The 16278-nt window shown below is 36.4% G+C and overlaps 1 long non-coding RNA gene across 1 annotated transcript in view; it reads left to right on the top strand.

Annotated features, from left to right (window-relative positions):
- Window positions 1–10168, top strand: part of LOC113956076 — a 28998-nt gene extending 18830 nt beyond the window's left edge. The window contains exons 5-6 of the long non-coding RNA XR_003530741.1: window positions 5554–5705; window positions 10088–10168. This is a non-coding gene — a long non-coding RNA (uncharacterized LOC113956076). The remainder of the gene's footprint in view (window positions 1–5553; window positions 5706–10087) is intronic.
- Window positions 10169–16278: the final 6110 nt, after the last annotated feature.

Raw genomic sequence — 16278 nt, 5'->3', positions numbered from 1 at the left:
TGTCAATCAATACATCATCTTGTCAATCAATACATCAACTTGTCAATCAATAGATTGATAGAGTGAAAGAAGTGGAGCATCAACAAAAGCAAGAGAAATAGTGAAGGGAAAAGGAGGAAAATAATATGACAAAAAACGGAGGGAAGGATATGGAAGAAATGGAAGAGAGTGTGAAATGCATTGCATATTAAAAAACTGAAAAGAAGCAAACAAAATGGAAACACATAAAAAAATGAAGAAATAATTAATTAAATGGTTAAGAAGGGAAGTAAAAACTCAAGAGAGTTCATGAGAAAATATTTGGTGAGATACAGAATGACATTAAATACCATCTGAGTTAATCACTTAAATACCATCTGAGTTAGCTACTTGAGAGGATATCGGATTCAAAAACACAGTTTCTCAAATATTTCTAGTGAGTAACTGGTTAAAAATACTCTACTTTTCCTGTGACTGCACAGCAGGAAGAAAACGGGGCTGGAATCCAAATTGCCAAATGTCCATTGAACACGATTCTTCCCCAGGAATCAGAACAAAACTCTGTTTGTTTATTTCTACTCATAGAATCTGATATTGGAAGTTATTCAATTGCTTGAAAGCAATTTGTTTTCATAGCTTGTGACTGGGAAGCTCTGCTAACTTTATTGATAATACTTTGAATCCACTACAGTGATACCAAAAGTGAAAAGTGACCTTAACTCAGTGATATCTCCTAAAAGGTGGTTGGTGCTTTATGAATTTTTAGGGAGTTGGATCATGATTGTTTTATTATTTTCTTTTCACTTGTTAAATCTCCATTATTGAAAACAACAAATTCACACATTGGATGATTCCCTTGCATAGTCTGAAAGAACCTCCTCATCCTATTTTCTGTGTTTGAGTAACAGCAATTGAAATCCATATTCAAAATGTAATGAAAGAATGAGCATAGTCATCTCTGCTGCTGCCCATCTAAACTAACCATCACAATTTAGGAAACATTTACCCCTTTGACGTGGTAAAAGTAACCAGAAACATTACCTTATACCTTCTTTGTTCTTACAGCTCTCCTTTTCCTAGGGGAAGACTAGTTTTCTGGCATGTTTCTAGACTCCAAATGGTTGCTTTTTCCAGGGTCAGAAAAAATGAATTTGTCACCGGACAAGGCATATTTATTTTCAGCTCCCATACATGTAGTTGGAAAGGCAAGGAAGGGACTGTGTGTGGCTTTAAATTTCACTCATTCTAAGTGAATGACAGTGGTTTTCTCATTCCTCATCTGAAGAGGATGACCCTTAGGTGCTTAATGCCATGGAATCCTTGCTCCAGGACTCTGCAGGGAAAGCTCAGTGCCATCATCCTACACTTGTATGCAAATTTTGTAGTCTGACCCAACTGGACAATTTAAATAGAACTGTGTGATCATTACGGAGGAGGGCCACACTGCTCTACATCTCTTTATTTTTCTTATGGGAAAGTTTAATAAGGCTCTCACCTGTTGGATGCAATCTATTCCACAGTGTCAGTGTCTTACTTTTCTGGAGAAAAAATTAACATCTTTTGGGACAAGTGTAATGAAACAACTGTTCAGCACCTGGTAACAGCCAAGCCAGTAGAGTTCAGTTCTCATGAAGAACTGGAGGAAACACAGTTGGTCAGTAGTGAAATAGAACAATTTTATAAAATCAGTCATGTTTTCACCTTGAACTCCCTGCCCTACTTGGATTATCCAGATGGAAGGGTGACAAAAATTATTTGTAGCATTCTGTTTTATTGCAGAGAGACAGACAAAAATATTTAGTTATTTAGAGGACTGGATTTGTTGGAGCATAGGAAGATTAACCCAAGTAACCATTTATTTTTGATGCAAAACACTCAAATTAAAAGTGTCCTTTTAAATGTATAGGAGGAACCACACTTTACATAGCAGAGTTAATGTGTGAAACTCCCTGACAAGAAAATATTAACAGTGTTCTTTGGTAAAGATTGGTCATTTATAGCAAGAACAAGGAACTGACCATAATTTATACTATTACAAGTTTAATTTCATATTTATCAGATAGGGCATAATCTTAGCTGTGAGGTCCTCTGTAATGAGTTATTTCTCAAATAGTTGCTCTCAATTTGTCAATAATATCTCTGTTACAGGAATGCTTGATGTTTGAAACAGATGGTATGGATAATCAGTCCAGCAGTTTAATTACCTTGGTAGCCTCATCTCCTCGGATGGTAAGATTGATGGAGAGATACACAACAGGTTAGCAAAGGCATAGAGAGCTTTTGGAAAGGACCACCGCCTCCCTAAGATCTTGCTTTATGGTGAACTTGCTACCAGCTGCCACAAGAGAGGAGCCCCGAAGAGAAGATACAAGGACTCCCTGAAACAACATCTCAGCCTTGGCCATATTGATCAACATAACTGGTCTACTCTGGCCTCCAATCGGGAGGCCTGGAGACACACCATCTATAACGCTGCTGATGCTTTTGAGAAAGCACACAGGATCACCCTTGAGGAGAAAAGACAATGCAGAGAGAATCGTGCCTTGCAGAATATACCACCTGAGGAGTCTTTCTGATGTGCCTTTTGCAACTGAACGTGCCTATCTTGTATTGGCCTTGTTAGCCACCAACGCGCTTGCAACTAACGTGGGTAGAGCCCTCCCCAAATCTTCATTTGCGAAGCCCAGCCATGATGACTCTCAATTTGTCAATAATATCTGTGTTACAGGAATGCTTGATGTTTGAAACAGATGGTACGGACAATGCTAGAGATATTAAAAGTACCAGTAATGTAATATGGAACACAGAGCTGCATTCTTATAGATAACCTGTTTTCCTTACAAAGGAAAAAATGGGCTACTTTAAAGTCATTCCTTCCCTTTTCTAAACAAAAAGTAGATAAAATATTTTAAATAAATATTTATACTTAAAGGTTGTCTTTTGTAAAGTTCTTGTTGCCTTTGTTCTTGAAAACAAGACTATAGTTTTTCCATATTTTATAACTAATTTAATTATGAAGTATTATGACATCAAATGTAAATTTTGTGCCTTCACTCAGAGGATATGCTTATTGATCATTACTGATGTTATTAACCTATGGAATTTCTAATCTGCCTTCCAACACTTTATCTGCAAGCCAGTGTGAAAACAAAAATAAGAAATTAGATAATAAGGTGTAACATTTTTCCCTCCTGTCCTTGTAAAACCAAACTTTTCTTCCTCCTTCTGCTTTTAAAAAAATATTTCTACTGTGATTTTTAATGTTTCCCCTTGATCCTTAGTCCTCCATGATTCTTTGATGAAGTCTAATTTTACCAGCATTTTGTGCAGTAACTTTTGCTGAGTTTTATTAACCAGGAGTGTACTTTGATCTTTTCTTTACATGTCCATACTTCCCAACATCAAACAGCAAAAATCCTGGAAGCCCTAGCAGTAAAAGAAAAAAAAAAAGAAAAAAAAGTGTTTTAAACTACCATTGAAATTCATGGGGCAAATTCTGTTTTTACTTGTGACATTATGAGAAATGAAAAGTTTCAGAGCCTAAAGACAACTGAGATAGGGTAGGAGATAATATCAGTGATATCTGTCATGGTTATTAGGAGACAGGTGAAAGGATTAGATGCTACATAAACAAGAACAGCAACAGTGAAACAAAACTGCCAGAGAGGAGCTGGGGGAAATCAGTGAGTATATCCACCCATTCTGATCCTTAACCTACCAATGTTTGTTTTTCAATAAAGCGATTTGTGTAGGGATCCAATCACATAAATACACAAGTTTTGTGTTCAACCTGACCCTTATCAGTTTGTTTTATCTATTTTCAAACCATTATTTTTCAAAACCCCCATTGTTTCTCCATGAATTATGCTAACTAGAAAGTTGAGGAGGGTAAGCGGGAGAAAAAAAAGCATTTTTAACTTTCTGGGAGTATTATTCATTTAATGTATAATACAAGAAAATGGCTGTTACCTAGTTTTTCTTAAAAGCTTAGATCCTTTCTAATATTTAAAAAATATTATATTAAAAGCTGAAGTACTTTCAGACCATCAAATTTTCTGATGCTATAATTTTGAGAAGTTATTTTACAGTTTAAATTGCCGTAGCTTCACTTAAAGAGGCAAGCAAAACTATACCAGTTAAAGAGAAGCTCTGGATGTGGTTATGGCTCTTATAGGTACAATAAGGTATATGCTTTTGTTGTTATTTATATTGCAGTTGCTCCTAGGAGCTGTGCTTATTACCAGGCCCCACTATTTTGGAGCGACATGTACAAAGAACAGAAAACTGTATTGAGAAGTGACGCTGTCTTTTGTACACTGGTGACTAGATGGCATGAGCACTGCACTAGATTGTTTGCAAAAGGCAAAAATAGTTAATCTCAGTCATATTTCTGCCCCACTTAGGTATGCTCTGTGCAGAAGTTTTCACACTCTGCAACAGTAGGAAAACAATTCAAAAGCCTTTTAGAGGAAAGAGAAAGAGCTCTTTATTTCCTCTCCTTGTTTAGAAAGAAAATGGTTTTACACTTAATAAATTCTGTCTTGCTTTGAGATTTAATACGGCTAAATGAGCTGATTCCTTTATTAAGGCCATGCAGTATCTGTCTGTATACAACATTCTTAGGAATATCTATAAATTCTTCAGCTAACTTCTGCAAGTTTACCCCTTCTTCCTGTAGAGTTACCTAAGCCTATGGAGAAATCTCCATGCATTAAGAAAAGTGAGGTGATGGTAGAATCATGAAATGGCTTGGACTGAAAGGGATCTTTAGTACTCATCTAGTCCAATTCTCCTGACATGGACAGGGGCACCTTCCACTAGACCAGGTTGCTCAAAGCCCCATCTAACCTGACCTTGAATGCTACCAGGGAGGGGGCACTCACCACCTCATTGGGCAACCTGTACCAGTGTTTCACTCATCATAAAAAAATGTCTTTCTTATATCTAGTCTCAAATAATGTTCTTGAAAATAAATGTTCGGTTTGTGTGTAGTTTTTGGGGTTTTACCTACCCTAATACCTTTTCTCATTCTCTCTCTCTTGCTGAAAGTGGGGGAATATACCCTTTCACTTTTCATTTTCCAGAGAATATATGTTGTTCTGCTTTACAAATGACCAAAACATTCTAGACCTTGTTTTTTTCTACCATGTTAAAAAGTCTACAATTACTAAGTGAAATTCCTCTGTACTGTTTCATTTATAAAAATCAAATTATACATATGATTTGCCTCTCAGGATTAGAAAATAAAGAAAAATTATAAAGAAATACATTATATATTATATAAAGAAAAGTTGCCTAGAGATGAGAAAAACCAAATAGCTGATAGGACTGGTCCCCATGTCAGACAATACTTGTTCCTACGGTCGGTAGCAATGCTTCAAAATCTTTCAGGCTCTTCATCCCCAGCATCTCTTCAGTTTTTTATGTGCATTATGGATTCTTCTCTTGTGGAAAACATCCCTGCTTTGATGTGTCAGAGGTTATTTTTTTCGCAATTGTTTTTAAAATTGTAAAATCTTGTTAGCTGAAATATTAACATTAAACCTTTCTTTCTTAAACACATGCAAATTGCAGCAGAGAGAAGAACCTTGTGTTAATGGACCAGACCTATCACCTCCTAAGGCATGAGAAGTAAATGAAAATGTAGCTAATGAGTTCGTTACTGTGTCTGTGAGTAGGTCAATGTGAAAAACAGCAAGGATGGTAGAATATGCTGCAGTGACAAGGTATGGAGAGGAATATTTATGCAGCTTTTTCTCAAACTATGAAAGATGGTTTCTTAATTTTAGGCTCTGACAAAGAACCTGTATGGAAGTTTACCTCAGACTTCCTTCAATGGCTCACTAAAGTGATGTTTTTCTATTCATAGTATTTGGGTACTTTCTTGAAGCAAGGCACTCACTAAATTTCTCCAAAATTTTTCTTTTAAAATAAAAAAGAAAAATTACATAAATGAAGTATTCAACCCAGAATCTCCTTGCTGCAGCTTCAGTATGCAATAAACATAGATGGCTTTAATAAAGATAGTAAAACTTTTGTAGTTCCATAAAAGTTCAACGATAAATTAACACTAAATGGAATGCTAAAGTTTGAGCAGGTTTTATCCCTTGAACTTAATGGCCAAGATCTTTGGCTTCTGGTAAGAAACACGCAAGGCAGATCAGGTGAAGGATATTCAAGGGTGTCTTTCAGCATTTCTTACCATACTACTTTTCCATACAGGAGAGAGAACCTAGAAAACTGCACTAAAATATGGCCACTGCTAATTGCAGTTACAGTCATTGCAGCTGAAAGGTGGATGGTGGATTTCATGATTTTTTGCTCCCTTTATTTTAGGATGACCATATCTCTTTTAAGTTATATTGTGGGAGTAACTTCACAGGTTACTGCTAGGAGATAACCATGATGTCAAGAAATCATGTTAGCAAGTGCAATTATTTAACACTCGTGCTATTCTGGCTACTTCATGCTATAAAGTGATTTTTTTTCTTTTTTTTTAAACGCTGCCTCTAAAATTCCCTTGCATGAGTTTTCATAGGTCATTTTTATGGCAGCACAGAGCTGTGAACGATTGGGTCATGCATCTTTATAGTGGAGAAACACATGATAAAATAACACTCATTACCAGAATTACATAAAAGGAAATCAATGTTTAGATTCTCCACTTATTTTCATTTATTTCCTCACATGTCTTATGTTTAATTGCTTTTCTTAGACTTTGTTATTAGCTTCAAAAAACCCCTTGATTAGAACACTAATGCTGTCTTCAGCCCGTCACAAAATATAATGCCTAACACCCGCTTTTGTCCCTCTTTTCCTTCTCCTGATTGATTGTATGACTGATTTGTTCAAAAGGAAGCTCCTAGGAATCAGCAAAACATGTACACGTGGCATTTTATACGTGAACATCCTAGAGTCAGAACTATTTCCATTCCTCATGTGTTTTAGTTTAAGTACAATCTACTGTCAACTTGAAATTACTAGTATTTATAAAATGCACCTCATATAGACAAAAACCCCTATCTACCAATATTGGTAAATATATGTATTTGCAAATGGCAACTTAATTCTCACCTTTTTCTTTCAAGATCCGGGAGAGTAAATGGCTCTGTTAGGCCCTCAAAACGAACTATTTCTTTTAATATTTTGTTCAGATGGCTCTGTTGTGGGTAGGAAGTAGATGGGATCAGAGGGCTGGAAATTGGTATAGTATTTTTCTTGTAAAAACCCCATATTTTATAAAGGGATTTTTCCACCCAGAAATATCCATGTGCCCTTGTCTTCCACCTGCAGGTTCACTGCAGTGTAGGAGGCAGCATCACCAAATAATTGGTGCTTACAATGCTAAGAACACTGAAAATTTTACCAATGCTTCTTTAAGGGTTTGATCATCTCATTCTGCAGAAGCCATTTGACTTTCTTAGCCTTGATGCCATATTAGTCGGCACAAGAAATGCAGCACTTGGGAGAGTGCAGTAAAGCTTCCATTGAAGCTGAAACTCTTTTTCCTGTCAATATTACTTAGTCAAATCCTAAACAGCAAAGCAGTATTGCACAAAAATAAACTATCCATAGATATTTTGTTTCAAAAAGTGACATATTGTCTTATACCTCAGTCTATTATGTTCAGAATGTGAATTTTTAGTTTATTGCTAGCAGCACATTTTCCTAAGCAATGGGTGAAGCTACCATTTCAGAGAACTGCTCAGTGTGTGGCCATTTCCAACCTGTAGAAAGTCCTTAACTTTCTCACACATGCATGGTTTATGTAAGGTATAGATTCTCCAACAAAAAGCACCTCAACACACACTCTCTAGCCTTTCCAAAAGGCTCTCTGGGAACTAGCATGGGGTGCTTGCTCCACTTGCTTTGAGGTCTGTGCTCAGGCCCTTCCTAGGCCCTGTCTCTGTGTGTGACTGCTGCCTGGGTCTGGAAGAGGGAGCAGCAACTGCTTTTCAGGTTTTTATTACATAAGTCTTTGTGCAGTGAAGCCTTGATGTCCTGAAATAGGTGTAAAGACTTTGGGAAGTAACTCTGTGCACTCAGGCAGTGAAGCCTGACCAGCGTCTGAAGACCTATAGGCTGAAGTGAAACCTCTGGGGAGATGTTAAGACCTCTAATAACTATTTCCATTAATTAGACTGTGTCTTATCAAGATATGATTACTTGAAACATGCCCATTTTACAACAATAGATGAAAATTTGTTGTGGAGTCCCCAGAAAAGTGATACTGCCACCTGTGTAGGTTCAAACCACTAGCCAAATCCCAAAGTCAGAAGCAAATTTTAAGGAAACAGATTTCACAGTCTCTTCTTAGTCACAATGAACCATCCCACTCAGCATCAAATTTGTTGACTATTGATTTTCATTTTTCATCTGCTTAGCTGATGAAATTAGGCTTGTGTCACATAAATAGAAAAAATGACAAACTTTAGCCTGCTTGAACTTTTTCATAGATAAATGAAAAGAGGTTTTAATAGGGCTGAGACAACACCAAAATAAGAGCAGTGTTTTATTTACTAACAGAGCATGTAGTGCTAAAGACATCATTGAATGTCTTATGTAGAAAGAAAATCTAGTGGCTATTTGAATTTTAAAGTCCTCCATAGACTGAAGGTCAAAAACTGCTAAATGTTTTTTTAAGTTGGATATCTAGTTGTTTTATGCAGATTATAACAATCAATTGAATATCTTTACAGGAAAAAGTTTTATGTACTGTCAGCTCCCATATATTTTCATTAATTTTTGTTTTATTTTTGTTGATGGAAGCATGAGGGTAATTGTTTCTGTTCAGTAACATGGTCCTCCAAAGCCAATATCTCGATATTAAATGGCTTATCGCTCATTTTGGTACTCTTGGTATCCTAAACAGCTACTGAAGCTTTCTAAAAACATGCATCATAGAGATATTTAACATCATAAAGTAAATGGCTCTGTAAATGAATGGCGATATAATTTACAACTTTCCCAATTCAGTTTTAACGTAGTTCCATAATTTCTTTAAAGGTTAGTTCACGCAATTCAATTAAAAATTTCCCATTGAGACCAGTGGGTGTAGCATCCAGCCATTAAATGCATATCTACTATAGGTAATTCTAATACATATAGTATCTCATTATTAGTAGCTATTGATGAGCCTCAAATATATTTTTCTCTAGCTTTCTCTCCCATCCCTCTCAATCTGTGTGTATTTTTAAACCAAAGAATCTCGGGTACAGGGAAAAACACATACACACACACACATATTCATATATATATGTGTATATGTATATCCATGTGGGATTTTATGTATATTATTACGTTGTTTATTCTACCTTTTACCTTAAAAAACAAGAATTTTGCTCTTGCCCTAATTCAAATTTTCTATCTCTAATGAAAATAGACAGTTATAAATACTGTGTCCTTTGAATCATTAGTAAGTTTGGTTTTAGTGTTTGTCAAACAATCTTGTTAAAAGACTAATGTCAAATTGTCTTTTTTTGTGCTAGGCTTGTTTTCTGTAAATTGCCAGAAAATAATTTATTCAGTCTGTCTTTCTTCCAGTCATTGATTATGCAGATATTATTTATCGTACTTCTGCAAGCACGTCTTGGCATAAATTGGATGTGCTTTATCATTCTGCATTACACTGTATTTACAAATGCCCTATTTTCTGCTCATCATTGATGACTTTATTCCATGGTAAACTTGTCTTCATTAGAAGGGCTTAAGCATTAGTGTTCATTTATCAGCAAGGGAATTTGCTGAAAAGCCCCACCATGTTTTCAATCTTTAGCAAATTCTTTTGCCAACAAATATGCTTTCCAATCCTTAGTTGTTTTTCTCCATATGAAATTACAATAAATAGGAAGAATGATTTTCTTCTTAGCACTCCCACCCTCTAGGTATTCTTTTAGCTGCTATTAAAGTTTGGAAGTGATTTCAGTTTTACTTCTTAAATAAAAGAGCCAATAATAGTAAGGAGGTGCAGCATGCCTGGCATTTTCTCAAGTGTTAATGACTGTGTTCAGGTCATCCTAGTTAGGAGTAATAAGTTCCCAGACTAGCAATTTACTTGGTTAAAGGCAGGGCTGACTAGTATCTACACTGTTTATTGTCTTTTTCCTAGTCATGAACACTGCCCACACATGATGTTTCCGAATTTGACTGAGTCCAGAGAATGCATTCACAAGTCTGATTAATTTTCAGATATAGATAAATCTTTTATCTTTATAGCTTTTTTCTTCATAGCTAAGAAAGTATGTTGTATTGCTTTAGTGAGATGTAATTACAGTAATTCATCTGCAGTAAAAAAATTTCATGTTTGAAAATCTCATCTGTGATTGCACAGGCATAAATGTTATGTTAAATCATAAAAGCTGACATTAGTGTAAATAAGGGCTCAACATCCTGTGGAGTGCCAGGTATTTCCTACTTCCATGCGAATTAGCAGGCTATGAAAGTGCTCATAAACTCACAGACTCAAACACCAGAATATGCATGTCAAATCATCACCCTCTCCTGCTTATTTCTGCATGATAATGAAGGAGACAATTGCAATTCTTTCTGCTTGAGAAAGAGTTTGCAATGCCAGCACAATCCTCGTTCTTTACCCAGTACCAAAAAGCCTGAGGAAAAGTAACATGAGGACCGATGTGTCATCTGTTATATTGGAGCATTGCTGCTGTTCTCAGCGGTGTGACACCTCCTCTATAAGAAACAGTGAGAAGGAAATGGATCTCCCTCACTTGATCATTCCAGCTTGATCTGCACATATGCTTGGATGAGGTAAAGAGGTCTTGGTTTTAGAAGTACATCATGAGTAGACGATAGGGTACCTATCCAGCACACTACCCTTGAGCTGCTTCAGAAGAGATATTTTGCAAAAAAATGGTAGAAAGCACAAGACTATTCCTTACGCTTGTGTGGCTGAGTACAAACTCATCATTGCTGGCAACCTCAGAGCTGCCTGTGTTATTTAACAGGAGTAAAAGAGGACAAGACACTGCGCAGTCCAGAGGGTGGACACAGTCACACAGAACATAGGACACTGGGATTGCATACTCTGCACCACATTAGAAAGAGGAATAAAGAAAATGATTTACTGCTTTATTATTCTTTGGTTTTCTTTATTATTCTCTGATTTTTGTTTGAGAATAAGAACAAATGTCTAATGAATGTCTAGAAGGAAATAGGCATCACCGTATCAAGCAGTCATGTGACTTATTTACTTTTGAATAATGAGGCTGGAGCTGTGGTGTCTCCTCTGACATTTTCTGCATTCAAATAAGTCACCACTTTGTTTGCTGATCCATGAAGTTGCCTTTAGGGATGCTAATTCCATATATGCATTGTATATGGAACTATTGCTCACCTTGACTATTTTGGTCATGTATGTGTACAACTCATTATTAATATTGGGTTTTAATTAAAGCAGGCTTTTGATAATCCACAATCACTTTGAAATCCTCTTTCCAAGGAGGAAAAACTCCAGAAACTAAACAAGGAAATATTTACAGGTCACTTTTAAAATAGCAGAGTTGCAGAATGTGTGAGTCTGTCTCAGTTTAACGGGGCTGAAGTGTTTTGCTAAGGAGGATGAATTATGAGGAAGACCAAGCTCCTCCCTCTAAGTAATTGTAAATCTAAAACTGAGGCTCCAATTGAGGAAGTATGGAGAAAGAAAAGATAACAGCCCTTTATTAAATGATGTACATGTATTGGCAGAACAAGAAAAGAACACAAAAACAACTAAACAAAAATTCTGTACCCAAAGTTCCTTTCAAAAAAATCGTTGAGCACTTTCAGCTTTTTGCCGCAATTCTAGCCATGATCAGCAGGGGGCGCTGTCGGGCTCTGGCAGTCTCCACGTGGGGGCCCCAGTGCGCAGGAGAAGCCGAAAATGGAGAAAACAAAACAAAAATCCCTCCACGCACATCCTCTCCCTGAGTCAGGACAAAAGTGCCTGCCGTTTCTCCAGGAGAAAAAAAATAATACCCCCCCCCCCCCCCCCCCCAGTCTTCTGAGGGCCATCAGTTTGGAATGCAAACTGCAGCCATTTCTTTTGTGTGTTGATCACCTCAGCTAAAAGAACCACCCTCCCTGTTCTTCATTCAACATCCCTCTTTGATAATGATGCAGGAGAAAGAAAAAAAATTCCCACTTGGTCTTTTAGAAGTAGTAAACCTATGACAATATCTTTTATACAGCTTTATATGTAGGTATAGACATTTATAATATAAAGGACATATTTGCATGTATATAAAGTATATGTATTCTGTTTTCCTCAGTGTCACATAGGATATCTACATATGTGCTTCCCCTATTATATATGAATAATTTATCTTTTGGTGGGTGCTCAGTTGCTCCTATTGCAGGGCTCCAATAAGATTTTACTGGAATATTTCCCCTTCTACACCTTGCCATTTCAATTAGTTTCCCATTCCATAGAAAACTTATATCTTATCTGACTATGGAAGATGTGCAGTTAAATTTTGGGTTCTACAATGATTGCTTGCTTAAATGTTCACAGAAAGAGAATCTAAAGGGGACACAAGCATAGCTGGCATGAATTAAGATTTGAATTTCAACAGGCATTCATTGAAAGTGTTTTTTTCTTTAAAGGCATTCAGTTCTTCTGATGCAAAGGATTCATCTATTTGTATAGGACTGTCTGAACCTTACAGATCTGAGTTACTGTGCAGGCTCACCATCTGTACTAGGAAAAATCAAGTCCCTAACCAGAGATCTTCTCTTTGCATGCCCTTCCTCAGGGCTTGCTTTATTTCCACAAACTCTAAACCAGAACAAGTCAACTCAAACTGCTCAGTAATAATCACTTGAGGCCTTTTCGGTCACAGCCATCTGGGAGAAGATAGCACACAACATCATGAGATTTTTCTTTTGTAACAACTTTGTCATTCCTTTTACTAGACCATCGTGAAACACCATTACCAGTTCAGTAACCTCTAACATGCCAAATTGGCTTTAGCTGAGAACACGCTGCTCTTTTGCAGTGACTGGGTATGCTGATGTACCCTGTTTTCACACATGTAACTCACATTCCAGAAAAGATGAGATTGCTTTAAAAAGAATCAATACTTCAAAATAGGGCCTTTCATAACCTGAAAGTGCAAGGACTCCCGTTAAAGGGAATGCAGAGAATTGCTGGGAAATAGTGAGACCTGGAGTAACTTGAAGTAACTTTTGCCTTGATTAATTTGCACATGTAGTGATTTTGAATTGCAAGGAGTTTTTGGTTTTGTTTTTAATGAGTTGTATATCATTATAATACCATATGTGTTCATCTTTCCATTCCAAAGGAGGAAAATGAACTTAAGACAGGATACAAGAGAAGATAATGTAAATATATATATTTAAATATATACAAATAGACATATACACTTATGTTTACATATATAGATATATTTACTAATATACATATATACATATATGGTTACGTGTTTATGTACATATGTTTACATATTTATTTATATGTATGAAACTTTAGGGACATGAAGAAAATTGAATATGAAGTACAAGCACTTTTATTTGTGTGGACAGTGTGAACCATTAATGATGTATCTTTCACAAATCCACAGGAGAGCATTTTTTTTTCCTGAAACTTTGCTTTCTTCCTAGGAAGGGGTAACCTGCTGCAGTATTTTGAAAACAGTTGATGGATCATGTGAGTTGTTCTAGAGAAGAGCTATGCTGTCTGTCAGTTAGATGGCAATATACAGCCTGTGCAAATCAAATTAATTTGGCTTTTATTTGCCTCTGTAGCAGCTGAACAAATATCACAGAAATTGAACTTGTCCTACCATAACTGGTAGTCTAATTTCTTCCAACAACCAGAAGGTCAGTGCAAAACAAGTGATTGGTAGTGTGCTATGAGTATGTTGTAAGCGGAAACCAACAGTTTTCAAGATAGGTAAACTTCAGTGAAGGATTTAGGAATGCTCTATTGCCAGTACAGCATGTAAAACCTCACAATATTCTACTTAGCAGTGGTTTAATTGTTACCTGTAAGGTAATTGGAAGAGGTAAAAAACCACAGACCAAAAGGTTCCTTAAAACAAACAAACAAACAAAAAAACCTCTGAAAATGAAACACTAGGGAAAGATTAATGTCATACAGAAAATTAAAACCTGAAAAAAAAAAAGTTAAGGCAATGAATAAAATTAAACTGTACTTGAAAATTAAGTCTTGCTAAATAGCCAAAAAGGGAACTACCATATGGTCCTTACTGCCGTAAACCATGAACTCTTACATTCAGAGTCCAATTCTTCTGAAAACTCTAACTGACTAAATCAGGTCTTTCTTTTCAGTCTGAAATCTAGAAGGTGTTTTGTCCTCTTGCCTTCTTCATCTGCTCACCTTCTTTGTCTTCATCTAAATGGCTGATTTTTAAGTCCTGATGAGAAATACTTTTTGCAATGTCTAAAAGCAGAGGAAGTGGGAATGATGCAGCTCAATGTGTGCCTCCCAAAGTGCAGATGGAAGCCAAGAGCTCTGCAGTTGGCATCACTCACTGCAGTCTTTGGGCTTCTTGATTGGTCTGTACCTTAAGTAAAATGTGACCTGAGGACTGGAAAAAAAAGAGTATTACAACCCTGCTCCTGCCCCTCTCTCCATCTCTGCTTGGGGGAAGGAAGAGGACTGTCTGCCGTAGGATATGTTTGGAAGAGGAGTGATATCAACTGGTATGTAACTACATTATAGTGCTAATCCTAGTTGCAACATTTTCTATAATGAGGTTTTTTAAGGCATTGGGTTAGTTATAGGCATAATATCTTTTCATGGTATTACATATAGCATGAAAAGATATATGTATAGCATATGAAATACAGCTTATGGCAGAGATGGTGACTCAACAGGGTCTGAGATGCCAGCATGCTCAGTGCACTAAATTTGACCTCTGTTGGTGATCTTGTCAAAACAAAGCTCCTGGAATTAAGTGTTTTGAACCTGAATGTGATCATTTAAGTGTAGGTGGCTTAATGATTTAACCAGAAACACAGTTAACTAGCTACTGATGGCAGGTTAAGGATGTATTTTGACAAAACAAGCAAAAAGGTAGATAAGGAAAATAAGAAAATGCAGTAAAATCAGTTGTAAAACAGAGTTTCTCCATTGTACTATTTTACTAATAGTATTGACTTTGCCAGCAAATTTCCCCCTGTCCTTTGTGACAAATTTAGTGCAAGTTAAAGCCATACAGATTTCAAAACCAAAGAGGAAATGAGCACACAGTATATGAGAGCATCACCCTGCACTGCCCCTTTGCAGGGTCTATGGCAGGTTTTGGAAGTCAGCAGAGCCAGGTACTGGCTAAAGGGGTAGTAGTTTTTGCAAATTTCTGAACAGCTAGGAGTGCTTACTTGGGTTTTTGTAGCAGAGATTATCTCTCTGCTGAACAACTTGCCGCAGTTACAATTTTAATGAAAATTGAAAGCTTAAGTGCCACCATTTTCCATATCACTTTTCCCCTAAAATGATTTATTGACCATTTATACATGATACATTCTCCTATCATGAATAACACCCTATATATTTATTTTCATGAATAATGACTACCATTTTAATTTTCAGTTTCAGACATTTTAAGTTTCAGACAGAGTAGATTTAATTCTACAATGAATAAAACTACCCTCAATATAGAGCCTGTATAAATTATTTTAGTATTTATTCCGGTTTTCATTTTGCAACCCAGATGCTTCTAATCTTAACGGAAATCAGTCAAATAAGATCTATTACATCACTGACCACCAGCTTCTGTAAAGTATATTAAGACATTTTTCTATAATGTTTTTAAAATTTGTCTTAAGCAGTGTTGCCAGGAGCTTTTACTGAACCAATTGAACCAAGGAGCTTTTGACTTGGCTGTTATATCTGTCCATATCATATCTGTTTCATTCCCTGGTAGCTTATTTGTTTGCTTATTTGACACCCCACCTGTACACATATATCAATTACTTTATTTGAACACATCGCAATTACTCTACCCTTTTTTAGCTAAAAATTTAGATTTCAGCCATGTTAATAATTAAATATTGATCCCAGCAACGCATGAGCTTGTATGGGCAGATTACGTATTATGCATTCATTCCTGAGTACGACACGACACCAAAGAGTCAAGGCTGTGAAGAATTCTCTTAGCAAAGGTGATCACAGTTCAGAACTGAAATCCCCATTAGTTCCAAATGATGTCGTTCTGGTATTAATGTTCAAGTCAGTACATGCTGTGTGCTCACAAATATACCTCAATCGTATGCTGCAGAACTATTGAAGGAATAAGTGTGCATACATTCCTGTGT

The sequence above is a fragment of the Corapipo altera genome, unplaced genomic scaffold (genome assembly GCF_003945725.1).
Source record: "Corapipo altera isolate COAL_440 unplaced genomic scaffold, ASM394572v1 212, whole genome shotgun sequence".
Lineage (NCBI taxonomy): Eukaryota > Metazoa > Chordata > Aves > Passeriformes > Pipridae > Corapipo > Corapipo altera.
This window is presented reverse-complemented; position numbering and strand designations above follow the sequence as displayed.